Raw genomic sequence first — 25,431 nt, 5'->3', positions numbered from 1 at the left:
GCACATGGGATCTTTTAGTTGCAGCATGCATGCGGGATCTAGTTCCCCAAGCAGTGATTGAACCCAAGCCCCCTGCATTGAGAGCACAGAGTCTTACCCGCTGGACCACCAGGGAAGTCCCAGTCTTTCATTTTATAGTTTTGTGTGTGTGTCCTGTTTAACATATCCGTGCCTACCTGCATCCTTATTTTGACTTTTCCCTCTCCTTCAACTCTTCAACAACTAATTAGTACCAATTCCTATAAAGTATATTCCAAATATATTCAATGTTTTCCACATCCACTGCTAACATCCCAGGTCAAGTCACCATTATCTCTCATCTAAGCTACTGCACCAACTTCCTAACTAGTCTTCCTAACTCTGAGAATCCTCTCCAATCCATTTTCTACACTGAAGCCACAGTGACATTTCTGAAATGCCAATCTGACCATGTCTCTTCCTTGTTGAAAACCCATGAATGCCTATCCATTTCTCTTGGAGTCTTCCATGCTATGGTTCTTTCTTACCTCTTTTGTTTCATCTAATGCCACTCTACCAACCCTATTCCCCCAGCTCTTTAATTGACCACAATGATTTTGTTAGTTCCTTGAATGTCCCATGTAGTTTCTTGCTTTTAGACCTTTGTTCATGCTGTTTTCTCTTCCTGGAATATTGTCCATCAGTACTCTACCAAAATTGAACTAATCTGTACTCATCCTTGATTGATTACCATAGGATTCACCTTCTCTGAACACTCCTTGAATCACCAGGAATGGGCTTGATGCCCCTTCTAAGGGCTCTCATAAAACTGAATGCATACCTCCATCACACCGCATTGTGAACAACAGTTTATGTGTCTGTCTCCTTGACTAGACAGTGAGCACCGTGAGGGCAAGGACTGTGTCATTCTTTTCTGTATCCCTAGCTCTGACCATAGTGTCTGACAGATCATAAATGAGAAAGAAAGGAAGGAAGGAAAGGTGGAAGGACAGAAGGAAGGAAGGAAGGAAGGGAGGGAGGGAAGGAGGGAGGGAGGGAGGGAGGAAGGAAGGAAGGAAAGAAGGGAAGAAAGGAAGAAAGAAAAGGGGAGGGATGTAGAGATGCAGGGAAGGAGGAAGGAGGAAGGAAGACATATAGGTCCATACCTAGCTGGTATTCTCCAGTTTGTAGAATGGTCCTATGCTTTGCTAATCCTCTAATCGGACTGAGCTGCTGTCACTAGCACTAGTACTACAGACCCCAGCTGTTGTCTCCAATAACTTTTCCTTAAAGCTGAGGGGAAACAAATGTGGCCTTAACCCCCAAAACTCCAGGGAACTACTAAAGGCCTTTTTAGAAAGCAATTATTGACTTAGAAAATTAAGGATGAATCTGGCCAAAGATGGAGAGTGGGTTGTTGGAGAATATTTCTGAAAGTGCTGAGGATACTAGATAACTCCAGAAAGGAGCCAACTCAGGGAATAAAGAGACGAGGGCAAACAGACGATGTTCTGTTTGGAGAAATGTCAGAACATGGTGGACAGATGGGATGTGAGGAACAAAGCATACTTAAGAGCCAAAAGTTACTCTCCAAAGAAAATTTGTTGCTTTTCACCACCAAGTATTCTAGTTTCTTTAACTGTTAGATAGCCCATAATTTAGTTCTCATATGAGACAAAACAGTGCAGCTTTAGGGCTTGCATATTCAGTCCCCAGACTGGCCTTGTTGACAGGATGAGTGGAACAGAGAAATGTCTGCAATGACAGTGCCTCAGCAGAGCAATCTCAAAATACCAGGAGAATATCTTTAGTGACATGGGCTCCTTGCTATGAAGGTCCATAGCTGGGAGTGTAAAACATAATGAAAGTGAAGATTCATTGCCAGCCTCACTCACTGTTAATGCCGCACTCCATTCATTCATCCGATTCCACAAATATTTATTGAGCATCTACTATGAGCTGAGCACTGATTTAAGTTATGTAGATACCACATCAAACAAGATAAAGTCTTGTGTAACTTACATTTAGGTATACCAAAATAAAACCAAAAAACCCCAAGTAAACTCAAAAAGATAATTTTAGGGAAAAATAAATGCTTAGAGGAAAATAAACAGAGTGAATCAGGATGTTTTCAGCTATATCTAGTAGAAACTCCAACTCAAAATGATTTAAAGAGTAATTTATTATCTCATGTAACAGGAAGTGCAGAGGTAAGATAGGCTCCAGGGTTGGTTCATCAGTGGCTCAACAATACCATCAAGGATCCAAGTAGTCTCCATCTCTGCTCTATCATCTTAAGATTGGCTTCATCCTCGGACTGGGAGCAAGATGCTGCCCCAATTCTAAGTATCACCAAAGCTGGGACCATGTCCAGAAAAGCAAGAGAGACATCCTTCCCCTCGGCTTTACTGTGCTGCTAATGAAGCTCAATTAAGCTTCAGGGTCCTTCACAGGCACCAATTCCTTCCAAAGCTCCAGGAAGGGCCTAGCAATGTGTTCACACGGTCATAGGTTTTTGTAAAATTTTAAAGATAAGATATTTTAACCACTTTAAGTTAAGGCCTCTGTCTCCTTCCAATCTGGCATCTCTTCTGTCACACTTCCCTGTATGGCAGGTGGCATGGGAATTTTAGGGATCAAGATAAGAGACAGTTGAGTTGTTCATACATTTAGTATGGATTTACTGATATGATTTTACATGTTCTCAGCTGCTTCTGCACATACTTAATTTATCCTTAGCCATTCCAGAGTAGGAGTGGCTTCTGGGAATATTCCCACTGCCCATTGGAGTGACTTACCTTGTATCATGAAATGAAGGTGCTGGACAGAAATCATATCATAGTATTTTATGTCCTACCATGCCCAGCCCCAGAAACATTGGATATTGAAGAAGAAACAAGGTTTCAAACATTCAGAGCCAGAAGCTAGTCTGTGGAAAACTCTTCCAACCACCAAACACGTAAAATAATAAGGGAAAATTTGGTTTTCACTCGAAAGAAACTATCAAAATGGAAGTTCTCTCTCATCGGCACGATCATTAATTATAAACGTCCAATGAAAAGCCTTGGATTTCTTGATACTCCACTTAATGAAGAGGAGTGAATGACATAAACATACTGGAAAATATTTAAATTAAAATTTCTTTCTGATTTGCCATGAAATGATGACACTGGCAAAGAATATATAAAACTCGATTTGTCACTACTAGGACATTCCACAAACTGCTTCATGAATTTGATCAATTCAGAGTGATCTCTGCACAAGAAAACTTGAAAAGCCTTTCTTTCATCATATATTAAAGAAACTTGATAGAGGTTTTCTCCAAATTTGACAACTCTAAAAATCTATTTGATATTACTAACATCAAGCTGTGACACCTCTTCCTTCTATTTCTCCTTCACATCACTGGTGCATTTACAGTTCTTGACACACAGGAAGTTGCCAGTATTTTTTAATTCGAACAACTAGGCTAGATTCCCTGGATGGTAAGGACCATGGTTGTCTCCTGTCAGTGTCCACAAGATAACTACTCAATAAATGTTCATTACATCGAATCCTACTATTTATTTAGACGCCTTCTGTAAGGCCTGAGGTCACTAATGTAATGGAGATTTGCACTACGAAGCAGTGCCCCAGGCCATCCCTCAAAGCTAAACTTACACTCCTGTCGCAATTGGAAGGAAATACCTTCTGATGACTCCTCTCTAATTACAAAATCCCTCCAACCACCCTCCAGAAGCAACTGCTCCTGAGAATCATACACAAACCTGGATCCATTTCCAGCTCTTGTGATATCCAGATCCACATTGTGAAAGATGCAAATAAATACCCGAAGACATTTCCCCCAAATATCCAACCTTAGTAACCTCCCTTCTCATTGGGAACTAAAAGGTTTTGGTATCCCTCAAAGACAAGGGGTCAGTGACGGGAGAAAACATGCCCACACACAAGAAAATGCCCAGAAAGTGCACTAACAGTACCAACCCACTGGTCATTTGTGGTATAGGTTCCAATCACCAAACAACTTACCACTGGTTAAGTTATTTCTGTGTGTTTTTGTCAGTATCTATACATGTCCTTTGATTCTTAGTGTCATAACATGTTATGGTCTTTAGTATAATTTATCAAATTATACTCCAGAAAAAGAAGCCATGGTTCATTCCTTTTATGGGTTAAATTGTGTCTCCCCAAAAGACTGAAGTTAAAGTCCTAACCCCTAGTACCTCAGAATGTGATCCTATTTGGAAATAGCATTGTTGTAGATGTAATTAGTTAAGGTGAGGTCATACTGGATCAGGGTGGGCCCTCATTCAATATCATTGATGTCCTTATGAAAAGAGAGAAAGTTGGACACACACACAGAGACACAGGGGGAGAAGGTCATGTGACAATGGAGGCAGAGAGTGGAATGATGCAGTTATACGCCAAGGAATGCCAAGGGTTGCCAGGAACCACCAAAAGTTAGGAAGAAGAAAGGAAGTATTCACCCTTCAGAGGAAGCTTAGCCCTGCTGCACCCTTGATTTGGGACTTACAGCTTCCAGAACTATGAGAGAATACATTTTTGTTTGTAACCCATCAAGCTTGTGACACTTTGTTACAGCAGCTACAGAAAACTAATACAGTTCTTCTCACGATTTTAAAGAAGTAGAAAGGAAACAAAGAATGACCAAGTAGTAGGGTGGTAGTGCATTTGGAAGAGCACTGGGTTAGGCCATCAGATGACTTGGCATTGAGTCTGACTCTTGCTAATGTGTGATCTTGAACTGTGTAAAATTCAGTTTCCTCACCTGTAAAATGGGAAGATAATACTGCCTGGCCAGCTTATCTTACAAGACTCTTATTATCTGTGATCTATCGTGAGGATCAAATGAAATAACAGACGGGAGTCATTTGAAATCTGCAAAATCAATCCAAATATGAGGTGTTTAGTCTTTTATTTGATTTAAATAAATTTAAATTTGATTTAAATAAATCCAGTGAATTTGGTTTGTTAAAAATAGCATTTAAAAAACTCAAAATTGGGCAATATAGGTCCACTATGGAAGAGAGGAGCCCCGGTGTTCTGATTAAGATGAAGGAAAAATATTTAATTGGTCCCAGGTGCATGCACATGTCTGCCTACTGAAATATTTCTTGTTATTGTTCTTTTGTTAACAATTCAGGATGTGAAAAATTAAGCCCATCCGTCTTTTTTTTAAATATCTGAAATAATTCTTTCACTCCTTTGGCACTAGCAGAAGAGAGTGAATTACTACTACCTATAAAAGAGTTTCTTTTTCTATAAAAGATATCTTTTTCCAATTTTAAGTGACACCCAAAGATCATTGATTTTTAGTGAGTTTAGTCACTTCCACCATTAAGAAAACATATAGAGGGCTTCCCTGGTGGTGCAGTGGTTGAGAATCCGCCTGCCAACGCAGGGGACACAGGTTCGGGCCCTGGTCCGGGAAGATCCCACATGCCGCGGAGCAACTAAGCCCATGCGTCACAACTACTGAGCCTGCGCTCTAGAGCCTGTGCTCTGCAACAGGAGAAACCACCACAATGAGAAGCCCGCGCACTGCAACAAAGAGTAGCCCCCGCTCCTGCAACTAGAGAAAACCCGCGCACAGCAACGAAGACCCAACGCGGCCAAAAATAAGTAAATAAATAAATAAATAAAAATTAAAAAAAAAAGAAAACATATAGAAAAGATCCCATTTGTATAGGTTTTCAAGTCTAAGAATAGAACACAAAACAGAAAATGAGTCATAATTGGCTAAAGGTGACCCTTAAATACTCCCCAAATGTAAAGTTGAATCATTTTCTTAAATGACAAAGAGGGAAGAGATCTAGCCCATTTCCATCCTCAAGCTCAGTTCCTTCACCAACCCCACTCATCACAGATGCGTACAAAAGAGAGGGGAAGAAAAACTTTTAATGTGGGCACTAAAAATAGATAGCAACTGCTTCAGGACCTGCAGATGTTACCTGTTCCCTGTGATGCTGGGAGGATTCATGTTTTTGAGGACAAAGACTTCTAGGCACTTTCTATATATAGTATGTCATCTTGACAGGTGATGACAAGATATAACAAGCCAAACCACTGTACAGCTTTCATTACCATAACTCAAGACTATTCAACATTTAATTAGTAACTGGGATAACAAACAGAAGATACCTGTTTGAATAGAATAAGCATCAAATAAATGTTTGTTGCTGTTCCTGACACCAAAACTGGAAAAGCAAAGATGTTTAGTGTATATTCCAAAAATCGTAATCTCCCTGCTTGGGTCACCTTTCATAAACCAATGATGATGTGACAGTGTTGAGGATGAGGATGGTGATAACAATAATAGCTAACAATTGCTGAGGGCTGTTATGCTTCAGAAAGTGCACTAGAGATTTCCTGTGTACTTCAGATCGACTTGAACTCAATTTAAGAAGATTAACACTCAGAACACCACTGAGGCTCTGAAATGCTACGTGACTGCCTCAGTGTCACACAGCCAGGACTCCAACCGAGGTCTGTGTGTGTCCCAAATCCACCGTGCTTTCAACCAGACAATTTCTGTGACAGTTTTCGCTTTTTAAAAATTTTCTTTATAACAAGATGGAAAAAAATTCATATTTTTTGGTAGGTTTGTTTGCTCATGTTCATGCTCATGAAGTGGCGTCATTTTCATTCTACAGATGAAGGAACTGAAGCTCAGAAAGATGAAATAACCAGGCCTACAACACAGGCCTAAAAAGTCGTAAAGCTGGAGCTATACCTAGGTGTGTCTCCAACATCTATATTTTTACTGGGTGATCTCTTTAAAGAAAAAGAAAAAACAGTGAATTGTTCGTTCTCGTTTCTTCGTCCCGTACACACATACTTTCTTTCTTTCTTTCTTTCTTTCTCTCCCTCTCTCTCTCTCTCTCTCTCTCTCTCTCTCTCTCTCTCTCTATATATATATATATATATATATATATATATATATCCCTCTCTCTCCCTCCCTTACCAGAGCAGAAATTCAAGCTACAGAAACAAAAGGAAAACCATTAGCCAGGAAATGGTCAACACCCCAATCCAGGCCTGCCCTGGTTCTAGACATCACAGCATCAGGGTATACATTCCACAGGAATTAAGATACCAGCCAAACCCTCAGAAAGGCCTTCCCCAGAAGATACATGGAGCAAAAGGTGCATCAAGGAGAGCCCTAGACCATAAGAGAAGCTAGTGGAGCTCTCTCCCCACCCTCACAGCACAGCAGCTGCCAAATGACTAACGCCAAACAGATTCTTCCAGAAAGTGGTACAAAGTAACTAGGGGGGTTCAGTTACTGGCGTTGGAAAGAAGGTTCTCAGATAGAGGGCTGGGGCAGGGGGGAATCTCACTATTAGGCAGGGCTTGGGGTCCATTTCCTGCATTTGACTCAGAAGGTGTCCTTAGGTAGTTTCAGGCCTCTGGCTTATTCAAAGAAGCCTGAGAAGCTAGTGAAGTAAGAGTTTTGTCACTCCAACCTTGGGCATCTGTGGTAGCTGCCCATCTGGCCTCTCTCCCGTGACTCACCACCATCGACTCCATTTTTACCTTAGTCTCTTAGGCCAACTTGGTCAACATCACACGCAGCTCCCAGTAGAAACCTTAAACATTCCCTCTGTAGCTTTTACTGCCTTAACTGAAACTCAGATCTCTTTTAAAATGTCATTGTCTAGCAATACTCTTTAGTGGAGACTGCTCGTTTTCCCATAGCCCTCAGACCTCAGGGTCAAAAGATAAGTTATACCTCTCCCCGCGCCCCAGTGTAACTTCCCTAAACCTCACTTAGCAGCTCCTCTGCCCCCGAAGCCCACACCATCTGGCTGTCTACCCTCTTCTCATCTTCTGCACTGTTACTTTGAAAAGATACCGAGCATCTACTATGTGCCTGGCACTGGGCTATGTACTTTGAATACATTGTCCTGAGTAATCCTCATAATTGCTCCGTGGAGTGTTTATTTTATTTTTTTTAATTAATTTTTATTGGAGTAGAGTTGCTTTACAATGTTGTGTTCATTTCTGCTGTGCAGCAAAGTGAAGCACCTATACGTATGCATCTATCCCCTCTTTTTTGGATTTCCTTCCCATTTAGGTCACCACAGAGCATTGAGTAACGCTCCCTGTGCTATACAGTAGGTTCTCATTAGTTATCTATTTTATACATAGTAGTGTATCTTTGTCAATCCCAATCTCCCAGTTCATCCCACCCCCCCTTCCCCCCTTGGTATCCATACGTTTGTTCTCTACATCTTTGACTCTATTTCTGCTTTGCAAATAACTTCATCTGTACCATTTTGTCTAGATTCTGTGGAGTGTGTATTATTATCCACATGGGGTAATGTGTGCTTCCCAAGGTTCCACAAATAGCAAGAGGTTGCAGCAGGTAAGAACCCAGTTCTACCTGGTTCTAAAGTCCATCTTCACCACTAAGCCGTGTGGAGAAACAATGAGAGTCCTCCATGGTAACTGCAATAATGGAGGTAGAAACAGTGCAGTGTGAAGACAGGAAACGAGACACGGAGCATCCACCTGGGACAGTCAATGAAGGCTTCAGAGAGGAGCTGAGTAGCCAGAACACAAAGGGCAGTTCCCCAGGCAGAAGTGGAGGAAGGAGGGAAAGCACTCGTAGGGTGCAGTATGTGCTAAGGCATGAGTGCTCACACTGCATTATGAGAAATGTGAATGGCTGGTCCAGCTAGAGGGTTGCATCCATGTGGGTGAGTAGCAAGAGACACTACTGGAAAGCTCGGTGGACCAGGGCAGGCCTCGAGGAGACGGATACCTTGTGAGGATACCTTGCAACGGGGCATAAATGTCTCCTGAAGGCAGTGGGGATGGATCTACCTAAGGGTTTAAAGCAAAGGACATGAGATTTGTACTTCGGAAAATTCACCGTGGCAACAGCGTGGATTTTAGGGGGGCAAGCTAGGAGGCAAGGAGGCCAGTTAGATTACTGTTTGGTCTTCCAGGTGAGAGAGGATGCTGGTCTTGTGATGGAGAGGAGGGAACAGATTCAAAGATTCTCAGAGAAAATTCAGTAAAATGGATAACTACAAAAGTAATGTACCAAAGCTTTTCCATATACAAATAATAACCATTTAGATCATACAAGGGAAGAAAAAAAATCCTACCACATTAGCAACACATAAGTTAAAAAAACACAAAGGATAACCTTAAGTAAATCCTTGGAATTATCATTTTGAATAATCCTATGAATAAATCTGTAAAGCTCTATAGAGGAGGTAAAAGAATATTTGAATTAATGGAGAAATGTAGCTTGCTTTCAGACAGGAAGGCTCAATGGTGTGAAGATACTAATTCCCCATGTACTAGTCCATACATCTAATGCCACCCCCAATTAAAATCCCACTAGGAATTTTTTTGAGGAACTTGTTTCTAAAAGGTATCTGGAAGAATAAGAATGCGAGACAATAGAGTGCAGTGGTTAAGATCACAGGCTTTTGAGTCAGAAAGACCATGTTTCAGTGCAAATAAACCCCCCCGCACATGCCTACCAACCAGCTCCGTGAACTATAGCAAGTTACTCAACTTCCCTGTCCCTCAGTTTCCTGTGAAATGGAGATGAGATCACATACCTCCTAGAGTAGCTGTAAGAATTAAACAAGGTAATGCATGTAAATAAAGTACAGTGCCTTGCACATATTAAGTACTAAATAAATATCGGTTATTATGACTAATGGAATGACTACATTAGGCTGAACCATACTAAATTGCCATTTCTGTAGGTCAAACGCGATCAAATGTTGGCAGTTTCATACGATTCAACCTAATATAAATTAATATATATGGGTTGGCCAAAAAGTTCATTCGGGTTTTGCCATAACATCTTACAGAACAACCCGAACGAACTTTTGGGCCAGCCCCAATCTATAACAAAGACCTAATATTCTTCATATATAAAGAGCTCTACAATCTTGGGGGGGAAAAATCCCAGTCAGGAAATGAGCAAATAATACAACTGGGCAGTACACATTTTAAATGGCTAATAAATGTATGAAAGCTGTTCCATCTTACTAACAATAAAAATATATAAATTCAAGCAATCATGAGGTATTATTTTGTACTTAACATCCACGATAATTTTTGACCATATATTAAGTATATTCAAGGCTACAGGGTTACAGGCTCTCCCACATACTATTGGCTGCTTAGTATAGTGGTTAAAAAGCATGGACTTCAAGAGTCAAAGTGCCTGGATCCCAATCCCAATTTTATCACAAAGCTATCGGTGTGAATTTGGGCCGGTAATCGTACCTTTCTTTGCCTCACTTTCTTCATGTTATAAAGTGAGGGTGATAACAGGCTCTATCTCATAAAGGTTGCTGTGAAGATTAAAGAAGTTAATTTATGTAGAGCACTTAGAATAGGGCCTGGCTCATAGTAAGTACCATGTAGGGTTTTTTTTTAATTATCATTATTCTTATTATTGGTGGAATTAAGCCATGGACCCAGTTCCCAAGGTGTCAAACCTGAAAGTCACTCCAGATGTGTCTTTATCACCCTCGCATCCAAATGATTAAGTTATCCCTCTCAGTGTAAAAATACTGAAAAAAAAAACTGCATTCATGTCTATTTCCATCATGACTGCCATTCAGGCTCTCAAAAAATCTCATCATCGTCCCATAATTTCATAATTACATTCAATTTTTCCTGTGTCTCCCCTGCCCACTAATCCATTTTTCCATACTACTACTTAGGTTTTCTTTGAAACCCTACATGGACCACATCCATCTCCTGCTCAAAAACCTGCAATGTCTCCCTAGTGCCTACAGAATGAAGCATGGAATTCAAGATAGTCTAGATCTCCATATGCACATTCATGCCTCTTTCCACATTCATGTGACTTTCCACATGCTGGGTTTTTTTTCAGCCTAGGATGCTGTTTCTTCCATTCTCCATCTCTTGCGATCATACCCTTCATTAAGTCACAATTCCAGAGCCACTTCCTCTATAAAACCTTCTTTAATCATTTGATCATCAATTCCAATCCTCACCCCTTGCCAAGTCAGATTTACTTTATTCTATACTCTAGGCTTCCACAGCCCATTCATTGTTCATATTTTCATGTATTACTTACTCCATCCTGTGTGAACTTGTAATTACGATTTGCTTGTCTTCTCCACTTGGATCCAAGCTCCTTATGAATAGGAACCTCCCTTTATGTGTTCGTCTTTCTTCTTCTCCACACTTAAACACAGAGCTTGCCTTCTATGAGATCAGTGCATGTTTTTGGAGTCAGACTTACTAGGGCCACTTGAAACCATAGATCCTGTTAGTCCCCACCAAGTAATAAAAAGGAGTGACTTGTCTGTTTTCTGCTTTAGAGAAGATGGAATTCCCTTACAGAAACCCAGCCAAAATCCATCTAGGTATTTTCCTAGCTATATCTGCATCCCCCAGGGCTCTGTCACAGATATGAATGATATGCTACACATGAGCCATAGTCTCTATCTCAGACTTTTGTGTGGAAAGCAGAGGTTGCAGTAAGTTGGGAAGCAGCTCTTGGTTGGCTTTGCAGGGGAGGAATTCTTTGGGGGATGTATTGGGTTCTGAGTAAGCTGAAGCCCTAAATATAGGGAAGTGTTTGTAAATATGAACTTCTATTCAGGAGATTATTTACTTTCTCTATTGCCCCTACCTAAAGAGGTTATTCTCCCACAAAATTACAGCATATTCTGTTCTACCTTGGAAGTCAGCAAATTAAGGGAATGGTTGGCCATTTAGGAAAAGAAAAATCTATACAAACAACTGAATCAACTATTGGGACTGTCACATCAATCAATAAGATCTAGACAAACGGTTTAGCACCATCGTATAAACAGAGTAAGCAAATGTAGATGTGTGATAGTGAAAAGAAGGTGGAGTTCAAGATCAACGAGATATGAGTTTAATTTCTAACTCCACCACTTCTAGCTGTATGACCTTGGATCAGTCACTTACGCTCTTGAGACCTGGTCATTTCCTCATCTGTAAAATGGAGAAAAACAAATACCCACCTTTCAGGCTTGGAATGATGAGCAAATGAGATGGGGTATATAGAAGTGGTTTATAAAGTCTTCTACAAACCTTAGCTATCATTATTTTTGAAGCAGGAAGGCATTTAGAGATGATTTAGTACAATATCCTCTTTTTGCCAATGAAGAGACTTAGGCTTAAAGCAGGGCTCACACAGCTAGTAAGTGGTATATCCGGGTCTAGAACCCATTTCTCTTGTCCTCTGTGCTCTTGCTCCCTCCTAGACAAGGGAAGCAAAGTACCTACGTGTCTCACAGAACTCTGGACAAAATGGATTATATGCTTTGGGGCACTGAGTCAGCCACTCCTCCTGGAGAGAAGAACAGTTTTCTTAGTACACACTCTTCTTCCTTAAGATCACTTCTCCAGACTTCCCAGAGAACATATTCAATCTCCTGAGTCACTCTTGCCTTGCAGCTCAGTGAGTCAGAATCTTATCTATCCCCATCAGAAGTTCAATTTGTTGTCAGGAATAAGACGAAATGAAAAAGAGACACAGATGCACGGAGAGGCCATCACTTGCTTATCCTTGGGGCATAAAGCAATTTGAATAGAGAAGCACTAAAGAGGAACACAATCATTAATTTTGCTGCAGTGTTGGTGCCTGCTGTAGAAATAAAATGGTAGAACAAATGTAGAGAGTACAGAGTATCATCTGGGATGCACAGTGGCCAAACACTGGCATTTGTGAGATGTATACAGAGAGTAAGGGTATCTGACATGAAGATAGACAACCTAGATTCTAGTATCCATCCTACAAAGCAGTATGACCTTAGACATGTCCTTTAACCTCAAGGAACCTGTGGTCTTATCTGTAAGGTGAAGAATGACACTAGCTCTGCCAGCCTTCTAGGACTGAGTAAGGTTCACATGCAACACAGGTATGATGTGGAGATTCAATGAGATAAGAAATCAAAATCCCCCACTCAGTGCTAGAGAGTCAGTTGAGCTCAATAAATACTAACAACTGCTGTTATTACTGTTGTAATTAATTTTGTCATGTTTAGCACTTGTTTCTCATAGGACTCCTTCTCCATAGTGACTAGCAATAAAAGCTTTTGTACAAAAGGAGACCACAGGTTAGTAAGAGGCAGAAAGCGAAGGCAAGGTTCAGAGGCCACGGAGCATCGTGGTAAAGAGCATGGGCTCCGGGTCACGTGCTCCTACGTGCATCATTGGGCACAAGGCACTCAGCCAAGCCACACCTCGGTCTGCTCATTTATAAGCTGAGATCACAGGCCCTGCTGCTTGGGGCTGTCATGAGGGCTAAATGAGATAGAGGACAGAGTTCCTCAAATGCCTGGCACAGAGAAACTGTTGGGTAATTTGTTAAAGTGAGACGATATACATCGAAGCACGTTGTAGACTCTAAAGTGATATAAACATGTAAGAAATTATTATAACAAGGACAAAATTCTATGCAAAACACCAATGCTTAGTTAATTGCTTAAGTGTTATGGGAAAATTCATTATACTGTCCAAATGTAAAACATGCTCATTTACAGCAGTTTCCCCTACAGCTGTGCCAGTGATGAGGTGGGGAATATTTGAAGGTTTCTTTTTCAACACAGCTGCTTTATGTATTATTGTCAATTTTCTCCATTCTTTTCAATTTGATCCTTTGGACTCCATCTTTGATACTTCTAAAATTGTCAGAATAGCAGACATTTGGTGAAGGTAAGTTGCAAATGCAGGCGTGAGCGCTCCAAAGTGAGTTAGAGTACACATGAGCTCCTTTACTCCAAAAGCTTGTCCCAGATAAATGCTTCGAAATCATTAGCCTTAATATATGGAATATTCCAGAAAAGAAAGTTAATTTGCCTTCAGAACTTGTTTTAGGGATATATTTTTAGAAATAGCTACTGTCATAAGGAAAGATAGGAAATAAATTTTATGATAAGGAATATTTTGGAGAAAATAGAGGGATCTAGATGACCAAAGATCTTAATAGTCGTAATATCATACTACTGAGATCTCGGTGAAATACACACACACACACACACACACACACACACACACACACACACATACACACACACAGATTGTTAAATTTTAATGATTTCAACACCTGGTTCAAGTTTATTGTAAATCTTGAAAATAAAGAATTAAAAATTAAATGCAGCCAGAAGATCACATTAGTCTAAACTCTGATCTGGACTGCAAACTCCCTCTAGAGACTCCAAGCAGATGCTATCTCCTGCGTACAGCACCTTCCAGTGACAAAGCAGCCTGTTCCAGCTCCATTGTTAGAAGTGGCGCCAGCATTTCTACAGAGCAGACTAGTTGGGAAGAGGGGTTAGGAGACTTGTCTTGAAATTGCATTTGCCAAGCAAGCTCGTTGTTTTTACCTGGAGTGTGTGTTTACTTGATGTGGCTTGGGAGTGGGGCAAAGCTATGGACCTTAAAGTTGACTAAAAGTCCTTTTCCAACCACCCATCGGTACCTCCACTGCACCCAGAAATGTCCATCTTCCCAGTTCTGCCTTTGGCAGCATGCCACACATACGTGTGATACTGCTGGTTTGTAGAGTCACAGTCAAATGCTTAATACCAGGGGTTTTGAATACGTTAAAACTAGATTATACAAATACACCATTTAGGACTTCCCTGGTGGCGCAGTGGTTAAGAATCCACCTGCCTATGCAGGGGACACAGGGTCGAGCTCTGGTCCGGGAAGATCCCATTTGTCACGGAGCAACTAAGCCCGTGCGCCACAACTACTGAGCCTGTGCTCTAGAGCCCGTGAGCCACAGCTACTGAGCCTGCACTCTAGAGCCCACGAGCCACAACTACTGAAGCCCGCGCGCCACAACTACTGAGCCTGTGCTCTAGAGCCCGCGAGCCACAACTACTGAGCCCGCGCACCACAACTACTGAAGCCCGCATGCCTAGAGCCCGTGCTCCACAACAAGAGAAGCCACCGCAATGAGAAGCCCGCACACCACAACCAAGAGTAGCCCCCGCCCACCACAACTAGAGAAAGCCTGCGTGCAGCAACGAAGACCCAATGCAGCAAAAAAAAAATACACCATTCACTAAATCATCATGATTTCAATAGATCAATTCTGCTGAGGAGATTTCAAAATGGGGGAGGGTGGATTCAAGCAGCAAGAGATGTTGTCAATCAAAATTAATTAAGAAATTATATATCAATCAATAATCTTCTAAAAAGTCTTGTAATGACCTCCGCTACTCTATTTAAGCATAAATAAGATAATCAACCATGTTACCTATCTGGAGATTAGATCTTTTCCAATTAACTTGACTTAATTAACTCTCTAAGGTACTGAACTTTAGATGCCTCAGACACTGTACTTTAAGATTATTACAATTGGAGTACTCACAGAACTTGTTGTTATTTTTATCATTACAATTATATTTACTCATTAGACAAATGGAATTCAAACTTTAAATTCATGTGTCATGAGCCCAATAAGACAATTGAAATAAACCAAAATGAAACACTCTGGAAACCAGTCTTTGTTCCCTCATTAAGGATTATAGGAAAGGAAGTCAGTTAGCTTCTGGGAACCACATGGAGCTATGTCAAGTGGCCAACTTTAATCATTCTTCTTCGTATTGCCCTTGCTTCCCATCTCACAGAGACAATGCCAGTAGATGGGAATATCCTCAACTTCCTCTCCACATCCCCATCTGCCTTGGCACCCTTTCTTCCTGCCCCCATGTGAGGGGAGGCATAGTCCTGCCTTCTGTTTAAGGCTCATCCCTTTGCCTTTGCTCTGGCTCCCATCCCCAACTCCTCCACAGGGACCTTGCTCCATCGTGCAGCCAATGTCTCTCTGTATCCTCAACCCCTCTCTCTCCACTGGCACCTTCTCTGCATTTAATACAAAGGTTCAGGTCTCCCCATCTTACAGTCAAGAAACAACACCCTCCATTAACCCTCCAACTCTAACGCTATCTTCCTACTTCTTGAAAGACTTCTCTGTACTCCTTGCATCCCCATTCTCCACACCCAGCCATGGCTCAGCTGCCTGGAGCCTGGTTTCTGCTCCCACCGCATCACTGATGCTGCTCTCACGGAAGTCTAATGACTTCTTAATCCAATGACCACATCTCAGCCCTCAGCTTATTTTTTTTATTGAGGTGAAATTCACAAGATAAAATTAACCATTTTAAAGGGTACAGTTCAGTGGCATTTAGTACATTCACATTTTCTATCACCCTGAAAAGAGGCTCCGTACCCATTAAGCAGTCACTCCTCATACCCCCTTTCCCCTCAGCTCCTGGCAACCACTAATCTGCTTTCTGTCTGTATGGATTTGCCTGTTCTAGACATTGCATATAAATGGGGTCATACAATATGTGGTCTTTTGTGACTTAGCATAACATTTTTGAGGTTCATCCACGTTGTAGCATGAATCAGTACTTCATTTCTTTTGAAGCCGGAACAGTATTCCATTGTACGGATATACCACCTGTTTCGTATCTATTCATCAGTTGATGGGTATTTAGGTTTCTTCTCCCTTTGGCTAGTCCTCAACTTATTTGACCTTTCAGAGGCATGTGACATTGTTCACCTCCATCATCAATCCTTTGTTCCTCTGCCTAGTGAAACGGACCACTCTTCCACCTCCTCTGACTTCTCTCCTCATACTCTCTCTCTTATGGGCCCCTTCAATGTCAGAATTCCCAAGAGCCCAGCCTTGGTCCTCTTCTTTCTTCAGTTCCTGCACTCTGCTTAGATGGGCATCCCTATTCTACAGTACCAACTACCAAGGTCCCCTGTGACATTTGTCTGCTTCTAGTACAGATCAAGGCGTACTAGTCCCAGGATGTAAAGAAAAGTGAAACAGGAGTATTTGGGACCTCAGTATGCAAACCATGTTCAAGATAGCTGCAGAACACTTTGTGTTGACTCCCAATCTCCCACCACCCAGGAAAAGCCAGTCAATGGGAAAAAGAGAAGGATCTGGAACCAAATGCCTCTCATAATACCCTCCCCTCCACTGGCCCGTTTTCTGACCTTCAAACCACATATACACAATATCAGTTCAGTGGGGGAAAGAAGTCAAAGAATATGTGTCATGTGGACAGAACAATTGGTTGACTCAGTTTTTCATTTTTCAGTCTATGGCTTTGTTGTCGGACACAGCTTCAGTGCAAAGTTTTAGCAGCCAGGGCGGGAGGTGGGGCAGGGAAGGTTCCATTTCAGCAATTCATGCTTTTGTTATTTTCTCTTTTCTCCTCCTCAAACTAACTCACCTTTGGCTAAAAGAAATATACAAGCAGCAAATATTGACTCAAAGGACTATGCAATTTACATCTTAATGCAGAGTAATATGGCTCATTGCAATTCTCTCGGGAACGACCTAACCTGGCACATTTTTGTCTTTTGCTTTCGGTTTAACTCTATTTTTCCTTTGTGATTTTAACAAGTAACAAAGATCAATGCTTTAGGCTTTTCGGAAAAGAGCTGGACAGGGTTATATCAACAGGGTCTGTTTAGCTTCCAGCCCTTCCCCAGGGGCTGAAAAGGACAAAAGTCACTAGGTGGGTGTAGGTGTTTCAAGAGAAGTATTTCTGTTGGTATTAATAAAACTAACCGGAAATCATTCATTCAACATTTACCAAGCATTTATTGAATGTCTACCATGTAGTCCCATAGCCCTCTTGGCACGCATCCCTAGTATTGCAATTAACATATTGAATAGAAATTCTGTTCACTTTTTCTATTTTTCCCCTTTACACTGTGAGCTTCTTGGGGCAAGGACCATGTCTTGCTGATTACCGTATCTCCTGTGCCTGGCTAAGTATAAGTGCTCACTCATTCAATCAGGCAATCGATAACTAGTTTCTGAGTGCCTACCACGTGCCCGGCATTGTCCTATGCACTGGGGATTCAGCAATGAATAAAACAGATAAAAATCCCTGACTCTCCTCGTGTTTCCCTTCTCAGTGTGTGTTTCGGGGTGGGGACGGGAGTGGACAATAAACAAGAAAGTAAAGTATGCAGTATGTGAAATGATGGCAAGGGCTATGGATAAAAATGAAACAGGGAAAGGGGTAGGAAGTGTGGTGGATAGGAAGGTTGTAGTTTTCAATAGGATGGTCAGGGGAAGTCTTACTGAGAAGGTGACATTTGAACCAAGACCAGAAGGAGGGGCAGGAGCAAGCCATATGGGTACCTGTGGGAAAAGTATTCGAGGCAGAAGGAACAAGTGTAAGGGCTCTTAGAGGTGACTGAAGGAACTTAACTTTTACTGTAAATGAGACAGGAAGTCATGGGAGGGCTCTGAGGAGAGGGATGAGAGGATCTGACTTATATTCTAACACAGCCACTCTGGCTGCTATGAAGAGAATAGAGTGTAGAGGGCAGAGTAAAGGCAGGTGGGTCATTTATGAGGCTATTTTATTAATAATAATTCAGGCAAGAGATGAGGCTGACTTGGACCAACATGGGAGCAGCAGAGGTCAGGAGAATGGTCAGGTTCTAGATATACTTTGAAGGGAACGTTGAAAGGATTTGCCAGAAGATCAGACACGGGCAAGGGAAAGAGAATTGAAGCAGGACTTGAGGTTTTTTGACTGGGAAAATGGGAGGACAGAATTGCCATTTATAGAGATGGAGGACACTCCAGAAGGAGCATATCTGGGGAGTGAAGGATCAGGAGGTCAGTAGGGGTTCTGTGATGCTGAAGATGTCTACTAGACACCAAAGGAGGGATGGTACGCCTGCAGGTGGAAGTCTGTGCCGAGTTTGGGGGAGAGGTCTAGGCTAGAGAGAGGCACTGGGGAGTGACTGGCACGTAGATGATATTCAGGGCCATGAGATTTGATGAGAGCAGCACGGGGGTGAGTGTAGATGGAGTAAAGATAAAGGATGGGGAGAAGAGGACGAACCAGCAAAGGAGACGGAGAGGAATGGCTAGTGAGGGAAGAGAAAGCTCAGGAGAGTGTGGTGTCCTCAGTGTGTTTCAGAGAGAAGAAACCGATCAACTGAGTCAAATGCTTCTGACGGGTCAATCAAAATAAGGACTTGGAGTGGGTTTAACACAGTAAAAGGTCATAAGGGACCTTGAGAAAAGCCATTTGTATGGAGGGGAACGGCTGATATAACTGGGTTCCAGGGACAATGAGAGGAGAAAACGTGACCGCTCAGGAGGAGAGAAGTGAAACCCAATCCTCTACTTAAACTGGTATTTTCAAACAATAGGAAGCTTTTTTTTTTACAGTTTAGTATCTGGTTTCTACATGGAAGACTAAACTCATGCTTATAGCTAAATGTGGTCTTTGCCAACTAAATTTAAGATGCAGCATTTTAGAAATTTATATATCCATGTTTCTACAGTATTGTTTGCTAATTTTAAAATAAAGTCCCGATCAGTGTGCATTTGTGATTATATGTGTACTGATTCTTACCGAAGCTGACAAGATCTCTTCCGAGTGGTGTATCGAAAGGAGCGTGGACAAAGCCGGCCTGCAGACATTGAGGTCTGGGGGTATGTTTGCTCTTCCTGTTTGTGCCAATGTATCGATGTAGAGTTGCTCTGTTTTCTTCCACTGTATTTATTGCTGCATTTCTCAGCATAAACTTATCCCATTGTATTTTTTATAAATCAATATTTTTTTTGAACGTTAAAAAAAAATGGAGACTGAGCATAGGCAACTTCTTTCGGGAGTTTTTACTGTTTTTACTGTATAGAGGGACAAAGAAACAGTGGCGACTAGAGAGGAATGCGAGGTTGAGAGTGTTTCCTTAATCGGAAGAAATTGTGACATGCGGGTGTTGATGAAAACGATCCAGTAGTGAAAAGAAAATTGATTATGCAGGAGGGAGACAGAATGATGATGACAAGGTCCTCAGCTAGCAGGTGAGAAGGGAGGAGTGTAGTGAATGAATGAACAACTTGGGGAATTCCCTGGTGGTCCAGTGGTTAGGACTCAGCTCTTTCACTGCCGGGGCCCACATTTGATCCCTGGTCCGGGATCTAAGATCCCACAAGCTGTGCAGCGCGGTCAAAAAAAGAAAATAAAGAGAGAGAGAGAATAAAAAAGAATGAACAACTCTCACTGAGAGCCTCCAATGAGAACTTCTGATACCAGTTGTTTGTATCTCTAAAATGCGACTCTAAAATGTAAGCTCCACAAGGGCAGAGGTATTTGTGTGGTTGGTCCTTTGCTGTTTTCCCGGTGCGTAGAACAGGGCCTGGCACACGTGGGAAGAGCTTAAAGATATTTGTTGAATGACTGACCAACTTGCTTCTAATTATGTGATAATGAAAGGCCTCCGTGCTTCAAGATGGGCAGAACAGTGCTATAGAGTTTTGACAATTAAATGGAATGGGTCCTAACATCAAGATTTGGATCTTCGGAAACACACTATGTATTCTCAATACATGTCTTTACTTTTATACAGAATCTAAAAGCGCCGGGCCAGCGGATGTGTGGGACACCCATAGGCAGCGTCACTGACACTGTCATAAATATGCCTTACATTTACATTCAATACCTAGAAAATTATGGTTTAGGAGACCACAGACATTGCTGGGGAACTGTTAACGACGTGTTCTGTACACATTTGTTAAATCAAAGCTGCAGCTTAAAGCTGTCGGGAGAAGGTGGATGGATGTTTCATTCTTTGAGCAAAGTGGAAAATCACCTCCTTCTGCTTAAAGACGACTAATGATGGAGCGTTTTCGATTCCTAACATAGGATGTGTTATAATGGCTTTTCTCTTTAATTAATTCTAAGAGCCAGTGGCTGAAATAGGAGAGGATTATCAGCACCTGAGATTGCTCTAGGATGGTTCTGAAAACAAGCTCCTTGGAGGAGGAAGCTTCAAAACATGAAAGAGGCAAAATGTATATTCAGTTCAACAAATAATTTGTTCCCAAGTGATCCTTTTACATTTTTATGTCTCGTGCCAGGTATGGTGATACATAATGAACAATATGCAGGTCTCTGCTTTGAAGGAGTTCATGGTCTAATAGTGGAGACAGTCCAGGAAACAGGTAATTAGGAGAGCATCGGGGACGATGTCATAGTGTTGTTAAGGAGTATCTGGGAAGGACACCTAATCAGCTTGGGGAGGGATTCAAGGACGATTTGTTCATTTTTATGGAAAATTTCAAATACACCCCAAAATAAAGAGAAATGTATATTTAACCTGGGTACACATATCCCAGGCTCGACAGTTACCAACATCTTAGGAGTCTGGGATTAACATACACACACTACTATATATAAAATAGATAACCAACAAGGACCTACCGTATAGCACAGGGAACTCTATTCAATATTCTGTAATAACCTATAAGGTAAAAGAATCTGAAAAAGAGTAGATATAGGTAAATGTATAGCTGAATCACTTTGCTGTACACCTGAAACTATCACAACATTGTAAATCAACTAGACTTCAATTAAAAAAAAAAGAACAGATGACAAAAAATAAATTAAAAAAAAATCAGTTATCAACATCTTGCAACCTTCTTTTACCCATTCCCTTCCCCTCATTTTTTCCCTGAAGTATTTCAAAGCAAATCACAGACATTATGTCATTTCACCTATAAATAAAACTGTATTACGCTTCTTTAACTATAAGGACTTTCTTCTAACATAACTGCTATCACGCTTTACCCAATTAACAATAAGGAAGACTTCTTAAGGATGGTGGCATCCGAATGCACGCCTAGAGAACACGGAGGCGTGAGCCAGGAGAAAGTGACGGGCAGAGCAGTTTGCGTTCCTGGCTGAGCGAAGGGGACTATAAGACCTTTAGAGGGACGAGAGAGCCTCGATTTTGTGGAAAAACACAAGTAGTTAAGTGATGGGAACACGGGGCCCCCACTGTGCTCCTACAGCTCTGAGCCAAGGCCCTCATTCATACTATCTTGCTTATTTCACAACAATGGTACTACAAGACATACAGATAATTACCTACAGACAAGGGGAGGAGGTTTCAAGATGTTAAGTAAATGGCCCACCTTTGGTCCTGCAGCTAAATAAGTGGAAGGGCCCAACTGTGAAGGCAGGCCTTTCTGATTCCCCGGGTGCGTGGGAATATTTCAGGGTGTGGGCAGAAGTCCGTTGGGTCTAAAGCAGTAGAAATTCACAGCAAGACTCTTGCTGATAACATATGAATCTTTTGTAGATCAAGCAACATGAATTTAACTGAGTCATCGACTGTCGCCAGACAGTAGCATACCCTAATTGCAAGAAAAGCATCTAGAAGGAAAAATCAGTCTCCTGAGCGCTGACCTTGCAAAGCTACAGTGGCAAAGCCATGGTAAGTGCCGCAGACGTAAGAACCCCCTTCTTTCCCTTCTTGAGAGATTCCCGTATTTGCTGACGCAGATACACTAAGGTAAGAAAAGGCTAATTATTATGTTTTTATGAGAACTGAATTTTGCATTTAATTAACAGATTAAGTTATTCTCTGTTGCTAACAGTCTGTGTTCTCAATGAAACCAAATATTATGACAATTGCCAAGTTTATTTGATAGTTTATTGTATGAATGCTAAAAGTCTATTTTTCTGAGTCTCTTTTAACCCCGTATTAGTTTCTGCCTCAAGCGCAGGGTTTAGGTATCATGATGTCCCTGCCATTTTCGTTTGGCAGTTCTGTGATTCTCCTGGTATGCATTTAGTTTGGGGTTTCTCCTTTACAGAGTGATGCTCCAGAGCCTAGCAGTCTACAACTTTCGGCTGTACTGGGGGGATTTTCCCCACACTTCACTTATCGTAGCAACAGAATCACAAGAAAATGGCAGGGCATGGTGAGGCCCTTCCTCTCTCCACCATGCCCCAGCAGGACGTGGTAGCTGAGGACATGGTCTCTGGCCCCAAACAGACACGTGTTCTTATTCCAGCCCCACCACGGGCCACTTGTGGAACTATGGGAAAGCGAAAGTGGGACTGGTATGATGGTGTTTTGCCCTTGCTACCTGGGCTTGACACCCAGTTCAGCTTGTGGCTCAGCTGTATGTGCTTTGTCACGCTGCATAACTTCTCCATGCCTCAACTTCCTCTGCTGCAGAATAGGGCTGATAATCAGAGCATCTACTGCATGGAGTTGTGATGTGCTTGGAAAATGCATGTTAGCTGTTATTCATGTCCCAATGTCCCGGATCAGAGGGGAGAGGGTGCTTTTAATTGCTGGAAACCTAAAAGTCAACAAAAATCTGCTGTGCAAATGATGAAACAAATCAGAATTCTATTTGCTTGGCGATTGAGAGAGAGAGAGAGAGAGAGAATAGCAAGCTGTCCACAGTAGTGGCACCACCAAGGCTGCAAGGGCCAGCTTGTAGAGACACCCACCGTGACTCTGTCCAAGTGCCTCCTGAGGTGGACAGGCCCCTGGAGCTTGCAGGCCAAGCAACATTTGCACTCTTGGTTTCAGAGAAGAATCGCGTACAATCGGCCTGTCTCTCCAGGCCTGGGAAACTCCCTGAGTTGGGCTGCGGGTAGGCAATGAGGTTGGGGAGACCGGTGACTGCAGGTGTAATGTCTGCGGCCTTGTGAAAGGGTCCCTGAGTGCTACGTCGAGAACTGGGCTACGGCAGTAGCTTTCTGGCGGTATTCGGAGCATCCTGAATATATCTGAACTTTTTATTTGAAATTAAAAGTCTGCACTGTCCAGAGAACAGAGATCAATAGCCTCGTTAGAGCAAAATGCCACCTGAACATTAAACAGAGCCTGAAGGGAACTGACGTGTTCCAAATTTAGGGTGAGGGGTAAGGGAAGGAGAGTGGTCAGGAAAACCAAGAGAAACAGCAAAATGCTGAGAAAGGGAAGGAGCAGAGGAGGGGAGGAAACAAACGTATACTGAAGAAGTGTGGGACAGAGCCTGGCCCCAGAAATGGATGTAAGAAGCCACACGGGGACACCAGGTGCACCTCAACTTTAGAGCAAGAAAGCGCCTACTTCATTTAGTCAAACCTGTTCTTGTTGTAGGTGGGAAACGGACGCCTGCCTGCTCGTGGTCACACAGGGCGCTGCTGAGACAGCTGGATGGGGAAGCCTGGTCACCTGCCTCCCTACCCGGGTCTCTGGAAATTGTTGCTCTGCCCCCATCCAGGGGCAAGTTTTGTTTGGAAATGAGAACTAATGCCCTCCTACAATATCTACTGCGGGTACATAGAGGTCAAGCCTTCACTGCATTTTGTGCTTTAAAAATAGGGTTCCTGGCTAAAAGTTGGGTTCTTTGGGAGGCCAGAAGGTGGAGAAGGGCTCCACCAGAGCCCTGGAAATAATAGTCAAGGACCCTGACTGACGTGAGAGAAGTGAAGAAAGCCCTGAATCTTCTGCGACTTTATCAGAACACATTACAAATGAAAATTGTGATTCCTTCTGAGAAAATATTGGTGCCTTCTTATTTTATTAAAGGGCAGCTTCCTCCTTTCTGATACACACACTGGTGCCATGGAGTGATGATTTGTCCCATTAATCCTCAGTGACCTGGGAGAAGAATGAGATAAAACTCCTTTCAGAGTGGCTTGGAAGCATTCCCTTGAGATGCAGATGGAGACCAGTGATTTTCAAAATTGTTCAGAATAATTTCACAATGTAGACAAAAGCAAATATACTCTGCTGCTGACTATAAATTCTCAACCATAAATACATTTTTCCAATGAGTCTACTGACCACCCATCTTGTCTCTGAATTCCCATCCTACGCTAATGAACAGCCCAGACCCACACAGAACACCCCCTTCATCTGGTCTGAGCCTCTGCCTCTGCAGCTTTAGTTTATCTTTATGAATTTAGTACTATCTTGCAGTAAAAACAAGATCACTATCAATTTGTTTGATGTCCCCTGCAAGCAGCTATAGGACATTATTAATTCTCTCCCAAGACCTTTCCCCTCTCACGCTAAGGGATATAAACAGAGTTATTCTAAACCATTTGCTGTGTTTTGACATTCTTTTCAGAATAATTACCCTAACGCATCCACAAGAGCAAAGGAGGACATAAAAGATAAGACTGCCAGGGTTTAAGCCAAAGATCAGTTAGAATGTCCAGCACTTGTCAAAAATAATACTTAGATAAAAGAACTCCCAGAAAATATTTTTATGCTGATTTCCACAAGACTGTAAAGGTCAATGGGCCGGACCCCACGCTGAACAGTAGGTTTAGAATGGAGAGCTAGACATCCAGTCATATATGAATAAAAGAATGTAATGCATCAAATAGTGTATTTTTCTTCTGATAAAAACATAAAAAAGTAAAGTATCCCAAAGATAACAGGGTTGTGGCAGTGAGTTTGATACCAAAGGATGGAATTCACTAAACAACTTCATTTATAAGAAACTCAACTAAAAAAATTGTGCCAGCCTCTCCAATTTGCCTGGTACTTGGTACTGAGGGGCACAGCCAGTTAGCAGGTAGGGTGGAGCTGAAATTTGAACTTAAATAATTAGACTCTAGAGTCAGTGCTCTTAACCAGGGATGGTGTGAGAAATGGGATCAG

The 25,431-nt window shown here is 42.0% G+C and overlaps 1 long non-coding RNA gene across 1 annotated transcript in view; it reads left to right on the top strand.

The window, feature by feature from the left end:
• Positions 1-789: 789 nt before the first annotated feature.
• The window catches only part of LOC309620122, a 69,501-nt gene continuing 44,859 nt past the window's right edge, over positions 790-25,431 (top strand). Inside the window, exon 1 of the long non-coding RNA XR_014239427.1 lies at positions 790-2,609. This is a non-coding gene — a long non-coding RNA (uncharacterized lncRNA). The remainder of the gene's footprint in view (positions 2,610-25,431) is intronic.

Source organism: Balaenoptera borealis (assembly GCF_965194805.1).
Source record: "Balaenoptera borealis genome assembly, chromosome: X".
Lineage (NCBI taxonomy): Eukaryota > Metazoa > Chordata > Mammalia > Artiodactyla > Balaenopteridae > Balaenoptera > Balaenoptera borealis.
Note: the sequence above shows the minus strand (reverse complement) of the source record. Positions and strands in the feature narration are given on the sequence as shown.